The sequence below is a fragment of the Pinus tabuliformis genome, chromosome 8 (assembly GCF_031772625.1).
Source record: "Pinus tabuliformis cultivar Carrire ecotype Pingquan chromosome 8, CPIR1, whole genome shotgun sequence".
NCBI classification, from domain to species: domain Eukaryota; kingdom Viridiplantae; phylum Streptophyta; class Pinopsida; order Pinales; family Pinaceae; genus Pinus; species Pinus tabuliformis.
In genome coordinates, this window is record NC_142294.1 from 1,194,599,210 (window position 1) to 1,194,609,978 (window position 10,769).

Genomic DNA, 10,769 nt, shown 5'->3' on the forward strand with positions numbered 1-10,769 from the left:
ATTCCATTTAGATGTCGAAAATGTCATGAACACGGACACCTTCTGAGAGACTGTCCTCTCAGTAAGGCAGAGAACAAAAGCAAACCTAACATAATGAAAGAAACATATGGCTTTCACAAAGTAGCTCACAAAGGTAAAAACGGCAAAAAAGGGCCAAAACAGCACCAAAGTGGAGACCAAAAAGTGAGGCCAAATTAGTTCCAGGTTCTTGAAGAGGAGGAAGACGCAGCAGTTGAAAATCAAGTTATGAAGGATGAAGATGATAAACAGGAAAAGGAAGAAGAACAAGTTCAAGAACAGGTAAAGGATAAATAGAAAGAGATCATGATGAGTGAACAAGAGATGGATATGGATCAAGAAATGACCCAGAGCGATATGGAAATGGAAGATAATGAGTTACAATAGATTCTCGACAGAGAAAACCTAGATCTAGAAGGGTTCTTGAGTAAGGGAACAACAAGTGGAGTAGAATCTCTACCACAAGAAGAATGCAATCGAATAAAGCAGCTATTCTTATGGAAAACTCAGACAAAGGGCTTGGGAGAAGATCACAACAGTGAAAGACAGGGTAAGCAGGGAGTGAAAGCAGTAAAATCAACTCCAGGATTAGCTCCAAGAAACTCGAGGAAATAAAGGGGCAGAAAAAAGTAGAACGAGTTATTAATGGAATGTGGAAAGCTCACGATAGACTCAGGTAAGATGAAAGGCCTAACCAGTTACTCCTTTACCAATCTACAATTATGAAGCTTACAACTTGGAACATCAAAGGTCTAGGAAGTAAAAGAAAACAAAGAATGTTGAATAATAGAATGAAACAGGTAGCTCTGGATATAATTTTTGTCCAAGAAATGAAAAGCTCTGTCCAAAAGATAAGACAAATCCATAGTAAGTGGCTCAACAGATATGAGTTTATAGAAGTCAAAGCAGAAAATACAGCAGGGGGTATCCTCATCCTATGGAATCCCCAAAAAATAGGTATTATTGATGCGGAAGCATCAAGGAATTATTTATCAGTTGTCATACAGCCTGTAGGAGACAGGGATACTTATCTTGTAACGAATGTTTATGGCCCACAAAGGTTAGATGACAAAATCAAGTTTATTGAGTCCTTAGTGGACCTTCGAAACAGATTTGCAGGGCTACCGTGGATTATAGGAGGAGATTTCAACATGATTAGATCTCTCTCGGAGAAAAAAGGGGGCACAAGAGCACTAAACAAAGATTCCTCAGCTTTCCAATGTTTTTCAGAAAACAAGAAGCTAGTTGACATTGATACAAATAATGGTCTTTGCACTTGGAACAATAAAAGACGAGGGGATTCCCGGGTAGCTTCCAAGCTAGACAGATTCATGATCTCTGAAGAGCTCATGCTTCTAGACAAGGAAATAACAACAGATATCCTTCCCTTTGGAGGCTTAGATCACTGGCTGATTCAAATGGAGATCAAGGGCATTGGTACCCCAAGAAACAAACCGTTTAGGTTTGAAGATATTTGGCTTTCACACTCGAATTTCATTAGCAACATTGAAAAATGGTGGGCTAAATACCTACAGATTCAAGGATGATCCATGTTCTTGCTATATAAGAGATTAAAATATATCAAGTAGAAGCTAAAGGAATGGAACCGTAAGGAATTTGGAAATATTTTCACAAGTAAAAAAATTGTAGAAAACAAAATCCTAGAGCTCAACCAAGCTCTAATCAAGAATGGATTTGATAAAGACAAAAATGAACAAGCAGAGAAATATCACCAAGAATGGGAAATGTTGTGTAATCAAGAAGAAATTTTTTGGAAACAAAAATCTAGGGTTCTATGGCTAAAATAAGGGGAACGAAATACTTAATTTTTCCATAGTTCTACCATTGCGAATAGAACTCACAACAGAATCTCTTCGATCAAGGACGAGAATGGCCAAATTCTTCAATCCCATGGGGAGATAGATGTAGTGTTAGTAAAGCATTTTCGGGACATTGCCAAGGAAAAATTTTCAGGAAGAGAACCTTTCATTAAGAACATAATTGAACATATACCTAAACTGGTTCCAAAGAAGATAATTGTAATCTCAACAGACCTGTAACTGAAAAGGATATCAGTGAGGTCCTCAAGGAAATGCAAAATGGCAAGGCACCAGGTCCGGACGAATTTAATGTGGATTTCTTCAAAGCCTACTGGAATATTGTTAAAAGGGATATTGTTGAGATTGTCGAAGACTCCAGGCGGAACAAGACCATTTTGAAAGCTCTCAATACCTCCTTCATTGCCCTTATTCCAAAACAGGATAATGCTCAAACACCTGAGAGATACAGGCCCATTGCCTTATGCAATTTGGTCTACAAGATAATTTCCAAGGTTGTGGCTAACAAACTTAAACCCCTGCTACCCACGCTCATCTCTGGGGAACAAATAGGGTACGTAGAAGGAAGACAAATTCTGGACAACATAATTCAAGCTCACGAGGTGGTTCACTCGTTAACTTGCAACAAGAGAGTAGGCATGATCATGCAACTGACATAGCGAAAACATACAACAAAGTAAATTGGATTTACATCAAAAAAGTGCTCACGGCGTTTGGTTTTGATCATAATTGGGTCAGATGGGTCATGGCCCTTATGACTTCTTCCAGCTTTTCAATTTTAGTGAATGTCTCTCCTTTTGAACTTTTTCTCCCTTCCAGGGGTCTTAGACAGGGAGATCCGCTTTCTCCTTTTATCTTCATCCTTGTGATGGAAGGGATGGGGCGGTCCATCAAGCATGCAAGAGTAATGGGAAAAAATCAAGGACTCCAACTTTCGGAGAATGGGCAAGTTCTGACTCATCAACAGTTTGTAGATGATACCATGTTACAAGGAATTCCCATAGTTAAAGAAGCACTTGCTTACAAACAAATTTTGAATGACTTCGCAAAGGCCACAGGTATGGAAGTAAACCTTTCCAAATAAAAAGTCTTTTTCTTTAACACTCATATTGCCATACAGAGAAATGTCTCCAGAATTTTAGGCTTTCAAAGGGAATCCCTTCCCTCTAAGTATTTGGGCGTTCCTCTTACAGCTAAATCCCATCACAAGAGTATATGGGATCCTCTAGTAACTAAAATGCAAGACAAGGTCAAGAAATGGACAAACAGATATTTAAATTTAGCTGGTAGACTAGTTCTTACTAAAGCAGTTCTCCAAGCGATCCCAATCTTTATGCTATCAGCCCTCCCAGCTCCAATAGGAGTCTTACAGCAATTTTGGAATATTCAACGAGATTTTCTTTGGGGCAAAGAGGAAATAAGGAAAAAATGGGCCTTAGTCTCGTGGGAAAAGATCTGCAAACCCAAGAACCAAGGAGGCTTGGGTTTGGACAATCCTGAGATTCTCAACAAGGCTCTTGGAGCCAAACTCTGGTGGAGGTGGGTTAAGGATCCTAAAGCTCAATGGGCAAGCATCTGGAAGGAAAAATATGCCAATGACTGGCCGGCTTCTGAAATCATACGTATGACAGGAACAATGAAAGGCTCCCCCATATGGAACAAGGCCTGGGAGAATAGAGAAGTGGTTCAAAAAAATAGTTTCTGGGAAATCAGAGAGGGAGATCTGGCACTTTTCTGGGAGGACAAATGGCAACAAGAACCTAATCTACTGAAGGAAGAATTTCTAAGCCTCAAGCATGAGACTGACAATCAAGGTTTAGTAAAGGTGAAAGAATTTTGGGAGAATCCACATAATGTTGGTAAATGGAGAATTTGGAAAAAAATTGAGGGTAGAGAGGATAGGACCCTCAACAGTCAAGCAGAGTCCCTTAAAAGAATGCTGGATCAGAGAATAATTTTAGTAACGGAAGGGCAGGACCAACTGAGATGGGGTAACAACAAAGAGGGAAACTTTAATATTAAGGAAGCTAAAGGTTTTCTCCTTGATCAGGAACCCCAAGCTCCAAATAAAACTTGGCAGAAGCTTTGGAGACACAAAGGTTGGATGAAAATTAAACTCTTCATGTGGTTAGTTCACCACAGGAAAATATTAACCTGGGACAACCTTAAAAAGAGGGGCATGTTGGGACCCTCCAAATGTCATCTCTATGAGACCCATGAGGAGACTATTGAGCATCTTCTCAACAGTTGTATCTACACCGACAGGATATGGGATTTTTTTATCAACATTTTCAAACAGTCTGATAGAGATAAAGAAAGTAAGGATGAAATTCTCAATTCATCCTGGGATCTCTTGCCGAGTTTCATTATATGGAATGTGTGGAAAGAAAGGAACAAAAGAATATTCAAAGAGGTAAAGACTGCCTCTCTTAGCCTGGTGAAGCTGATAGTAAAACAACTTAAAGAGACAGTTGGCACCACGGTTAGGAATCTCCCCAAAAATCCTCCCTCAGTAGAAGAGTTAAGAATCCTCCAGCTTTTAGACATGCAGGGGCTTATTCCTCAAGGTCTAGACAAGGAAGCAAGCATGAGAGATAAGGTGGAGGAATACTAGCATCCTCACCCTCAAGGTTTTTTAAAGTACAACATTGATGGAGCTTCCAAAGGCAACCCAGAGGTGGCTGGCTTTGGGGGAGTTCTAAGGGATGATACAGACAACATAATCTCCCTCTCCCATGGACACTTGGGAAAAGCCACTAACAATATGGCAGAACTAATGGCCTTGGAACAATGCTTAGAATTTTTGATTCAGAACAATTGTCAAAATGTCATAATAGAAGCAGATTCAGAGTTGGTCATAAACACAGTGAAGAGAATCAGTAATGGTACAGGGCCGGAAAAGGTCACAAAACACTGGTGGTTAACTCAGGTTCTACACAAGATCCAAGTACATCTACAAGAACTTCGTACTCTCATATTTACTCATGTGATGAGAAAGGCCAACAAATTGGCAAACATTCTAGCCAATCAAGGTGTCAGCTACAAGGACAGCGCAATTTTAAGGAAGTGGAGCACAATGGAGTAGAGCAATCTGCAAAAACTCTGTCATAACCAGGCGGAGGAGGACAAAGAAGAGTATAGAAGAAAAAGAATAGAATCCAACTAGTAATGGACAGCGGTCAAAGGGCTTCACAAGGTTGGACAGAAAGGTTCATGATGAGAGGTATGCCAAGGTTTGCGGCAAAGTCGACCACGATCAGGATTATTCTCCGCGACCAGTGACAGAGTTTCCTGACCGTTGAAATCTTACGCATCACCCACTTTTTCCATTGGCTGAAGTTAATACCGCCTCTGGAGCGGGTTCATAGCGTCGCACCGCTTTTAAGTCAAAAGTGGTTTTATATTTTTGGCAGCGATGCCACTGAGAGCGTGACACGTGGAGATGGGCCCGTTCCAAATACCACTCTCCCCACTCCCTAAAGGCCGATTACTTCGGACGCGCGATATTCGGCTCAGCCGTCCGATGGAGCGAGGAAAATCAACACTCGGGATCGAACGTGCAGATTGGTGGGGCCCTCATCGCACGCTATTTTCCGGCTTTCTTGGTGGGTGCGTTTTGTCCCTTGACCGTTGGATCCACTTTTGTTAAGCAACGGCGGCGATGGGTCGAGCAGGTTGGAGGCGTTGCCAGTTAAGGGGCATGCTTCTTTCCTTTGCGATTTAGTTCAGAGCCATTGGATTGGGCCCGATGGTTCTTCACTGTAGATTCTGGTGAGAGATTCGTTTTTCGGCGAGTTTTGTGCGGGCCCCTCCTTGTTGTATGGTTTCTTTGGGGCACGGTTCTCTTCAGGTCTTGGAAGGCTGGTGGGGCCTTTTTATCTTTGGCTCAGGTCCGTCCACTTCTTAGGTTCATTTTGGATTTTTCCTGTTCAGCTTTGATGTATTGAAAGGTAAGGTTTTTGTGCCGAGTCTTTTGCCTTGGCCCGTTCTCGGTTCCTTTGGGGGGCAGTTCTCCTTCGCCACTTTTCTGAGTGGCTTTTTGTAAATTCTGTATATTATTAATGGTAAAGAAGGTCCTACTCTTACTTAAGCAAAAAATATAAATAATATTAGTTTATTATATTTAGTAATCATATTCAATAATACAATAATTTATTAGTTATTTTACTTTTGTGATAAATTTTTTATCTTTATTATTTTTTAATTTAATTAAACTATATTTAAAATAGAATCCAATACTAACTACTATGTAATGAGTATTCAGTATTTTATATAATAAAATAAATCATTTTTAAATAATTTATTTTAATGTGGAATAATAAAACCTTTAAAACAATCCCGATATACGGTAACTTTTCCGTTTAGATGATATTCACAGATTTGACCATAAAGGAAAGATTTATCGCTCAGTTGTCTATTCGGAAAAAGCTAATGAACTACAAAAGCCAAGCATAGACTGATTAACTACAATATGTGTCTCCCTAGTATACACAGATAATCACAAACTTTAATTTCATGCATTTTCATTATACTGCAGCTAAATCAACGGAATCTAAAAGCTATTACCCTCTACGATTTCTAAACTGAAGCCCTATTTGAAACCCTGTCCACACAAATACATGCTGATGGAATAATATACTATGATGATACTCACAGTTGTCTCAATCGTTTCCCTTATCGGAGGAGGAATCCATGAAATCCAAAATCCGTTTCATCATCAAGGGCGCATTCTCAGACTTTGGATTCAGGAGATGAAAGATGTGGTTTTCGCCTTCCGTCACAACGAGCTCGACATCTTTGCCCGCCCTTTTTAAGGCCTCGTAATACAATATACCCCGATCTCTTAAAAAATCCTTCTCTGCCACAAATACAAGTGTCCGAAGATACACCAGAGTGGACAGAGCCGGAGAACGGGCTCCATCTGGGTTGCAAAAAGGGTGGTCTCTGCCCGCTCCCACCGGCAGAGAGATACTCCACATTCCATCGACCGCCTTAATTAAACCCTGCATCTCAGCCGCCAATTCGCACTCAATTCGTTCTTCTCCGCCGAAATAGGGATGGACCAGAATGGCCCCTTGGAAACACAGCCCATCCCAATTCCTTCCGCTGGCACGCATGCCCATCTGGTGCACGATGTTGGCCCCGGCACTGTCTCCTGAAAGGAAAACCTTGCTAAAATCTGCGTGAGAAGCGAGCCACGGATCCACAGACACCCCATCCAGCGCCACTGCCTGACTGTCAAGCCATTCAAGAACACCAAAACAATCGTCATAAGCAGCAGGAAGGCGATGCTCAGGGGCCCTCCGGTACTCCACGGACGCACAAATCACCTTGGCCTCTGCAGCTACTTTATTAAGATAGCTGTGATAAAGTGGCGATGCAGCCGATTCAACGCAGAAACCCCCTCCGTGAAAGTACACAAGTACCGGGACTTTTTGTTTTACATCAGTGACCTGCAGAGGAGGGAGATAGAGCCGAACGAAGACGCCTGTCTGAGGATCCAACACAACGTCCTTGGATGCCACTTCCTCGTCAAACTTATCATCATGTGAATTAGGGGGTACCGTTCCCCTGTCCATCAACCATTCAACCGTCCCATCTTCGTAGACTCTCATAAAACTGGGAAGTTCAAATACGATTGGTGAAGACGACGACGACTCCATAATTATGGTGAGACCAGAAGGGAGCAGATCGTAAAATCCCAGAGGTATTGGTAGCTTGCATTCAATGCTGTGAACACATTGGCGGGGATCTACACTCCCTGCATTATTGCACACTCGATGTGCTAAACGACAATACCAGTTCGTCATCGCTGAACTCTTCTTCCTAAAATTTCCATCCATACCAAATTCTTACAGTAGATTCTTTTTCTTTCCACAAAAATCTTAACAAAAGTCACATCAATATCAGATTCTTATAGTAGATTCGTTTTCTTTCTGCAAAACTCTTAACAAAAGACAAACTTCTTCAGGTGGATACATTTTCTCTTTGGGAAATCTCCCTTAAAGTCATAAATTTAGTGGTGCAGATTCATCATCCTTTTCCAAAATAATTTATATTAAAATGAGAAATTATTATCTTCATCTTTGTACGAGTGTGTAAATTTTAAAATGATATATAAATGTGATGAGGGTCGATCCACTTGAACTTTGTGAAATTATTGAAGTTTATTGTTTAAAGACGGAATAAATTAGTGAAAATTAAAGGATTTTGTTAATTATTTTTAAATAAAAGTGATGGTGTTTAAAAAGGTTAGGATTCTATAGCGTGAGAAAATATTTCTTACTCTCTAGTCAAGCTTTCTTATATTTATTTAATTATGGAATTGAAATTTAAATAGGTGTAACATTTTTTTAAGAGGGATATGTTTTTAATTATTAAACTCACATCTCTTTTAAATAGTATTAAATTAGTTTTTTAATTATTTTTAAGTTATATTAAATTATTTCTTTTAATTAAGAATAAGAAATATAGTATTATGTATTATTTAGTTAAAGTTTTCAAACTTACTAAATCAAAATTATCAACATTAAGGAACAACACAATCACTAAATGTTCCAAACAAGAATGTTTAATGTATTCAATATTCTTCTTACATGTGTCCATTTTTCTTTGAGTTGTGATATGTCTTATCGCTATAGATTCTAGCTCATTCCTATTTTATTAAATTTGGATTGAGATAAAATTAATGATGGACAAACTATGAAAGAAATGGTCGGTTCTACAACAAGTGATTAATAAGACATATTTGCAATCATTGAGAACTCTTTCAGCTCCCTCGATCGTAAGACATCGGTGAAGAACTGAATCGACACTGACACTGTATAAAGTATCGCCAATAATACGGTAGGGTTGGGAGTGATGCCAAATCCTGCGGCAATCATCTTTAGTCAATGCGGACCGTAACATGGACGTCTGGAGATACACGATGATATATATATATATATATATATATATATATATATATATATATATATATATATATATATATATATGTATATATATATATATATATATGTATATATATATATATATATATGTATATATATATAGTATTTACTTTTAAATTATTGGGTTAACATCCAAACTGGGTTGAACATTGAATTTCACCTAACTCATATACCTCTTTGTCTGTGACATGTATCCTTTGACAATTTTAAGATGATGTAATTACAATGTTATTGCCTTGGTATATATTCCTACCTAAGCCTAGAGCTAAGGGTTAATGTTATCTATATATTTTTTCTCTTTATGAGATATTATTCCAATCTCATTAAATTATTTCTTACCACCTATAAAATATAGTTATGGTAAACTAAATATCATTATGTCAAACTTAATACATATATGTATCATGTTCGAGCTTGACTACCAAGTCTATGCATAACATATATATATATATATATATATATATATATATATATATATATATATATATATAATAAACATAAAGTCTTAGAATAAACCTTTTGAATATGTTCAATTACTTGGATATTTTGTATATATATTTATCTTCTATGAACATGGGTTAAAATTCACGTAGATGATATTCACTAATTTTCATTTGTCTTGGTAATGAGTTGTAGGTTAATCCACTGGCTTCTGTTGTAGGTTATGTCACAACATCTCCCCTTCATCAGAACTCAATGACGCTATGCATTACTCATAGTTTCTTCAAAGATAAATCTTCAAAACCAAATTTTAAATTAAAAACCCTAACTCTATTCCTTTCAAAAGGGTTTCTTCATCCAGAAAATTTCCTTCGATGTTGTTAAACAAAAATACTCAAAGAGCATGAAAATATCATTAATTCAACATACATGAAGAAGAAACACAAAAATAAGGTAAGATAGATGATGCACCAAGAATTTTTAATGGATTTCACTCACAATGTGTTAGCTACGTCTCTGGGCCCTGCTTCAAGTGGGGAGGCCTCTATATTTTTCCTAGCAAAATAATGTGAAGTACATGGAAAAATAAATGCAAATACCTCACATATGGGAATGACCCAGAAATATGTTACTCAAAGTGCAGCATACTCCATACCATCCACTCAACCTCAAAATTATGCAGCTTTAGAGTATAAACAAGACCACCTTTTGACATGTGAAAGGTTTCCTCAAAGTTCATTCCAAGCCTTTAATGACACATGTGGAATTCTTCCATAAGCCCTTATATCCACTGTTTAGATCACCATTTCGACTACACCATTGTATAGATTCCTTGTGAAATTATAAGAAAATGAGTATAAACTTCACTAGGTTATATAACGTTCACCTTTGGATTCCTAGAGAATCCCCAAGATTCCATAGCATTAGAATATAATAGAATATTCTCACAAAATATTCCTTGAAATATACCACATAGTATTTTGTGGAATATTCTACCTGGAGAACTATGCTTAGTTGTGGTTCCATTGCCTTGTTCCACCCACACACATGTCCCAATTTCCTCAGTCTGACTCCTTGTGAAATGAGAAAACTAATGGTTTAAATATATTATGCTTAGGAGAATGACCCAATAACACCATTGGGAACATTTGTTAGTGTGTATATAAAAATATGTTTCTTTTTAAGTGGGTACTAGGGTGAAACCTTGCGAGCCTCCTTTTTTAAACACAAGTTTGACAAAATATAAAACACTTTGTCCATACATTAATAAACCATACCAACCATTTGTATGAGATAAAATTGGATATTACACACATTCGAGGGCTACTTGGCATAATTTGAGGTTCCACATGACACCGTGTGATTAGGGCACATGGCATACTTTCATTGGTCCATAATTACCCAGTCAGCATGCCACATAACTTATAAGTGGGTGACACATGTCGGCGTGTAATGCTTCCAAATCACCCTATTGTGCAACTTCACTTATTGTGGGTCTCACCTAGGCTTGTTAATTGGGCTG

The 10,769-nt window shown here is 38.2% G+C and overlaps 1 pseudogene; it reads right to left on the reverse strand.

Annotated features, from left to right (window-relative positions):
• Positions 1–6,343: 6,343 nt before the first annotated feature.
• On the reverse strand, positions 6,344–7,781 carry LOC149239658 (2-hydroxyisoflavanone dehydratase pseudogene; annotated as a pseudogene).
• Positions 7,782–10,769: the final 2,988 nt, after the last annotated feature.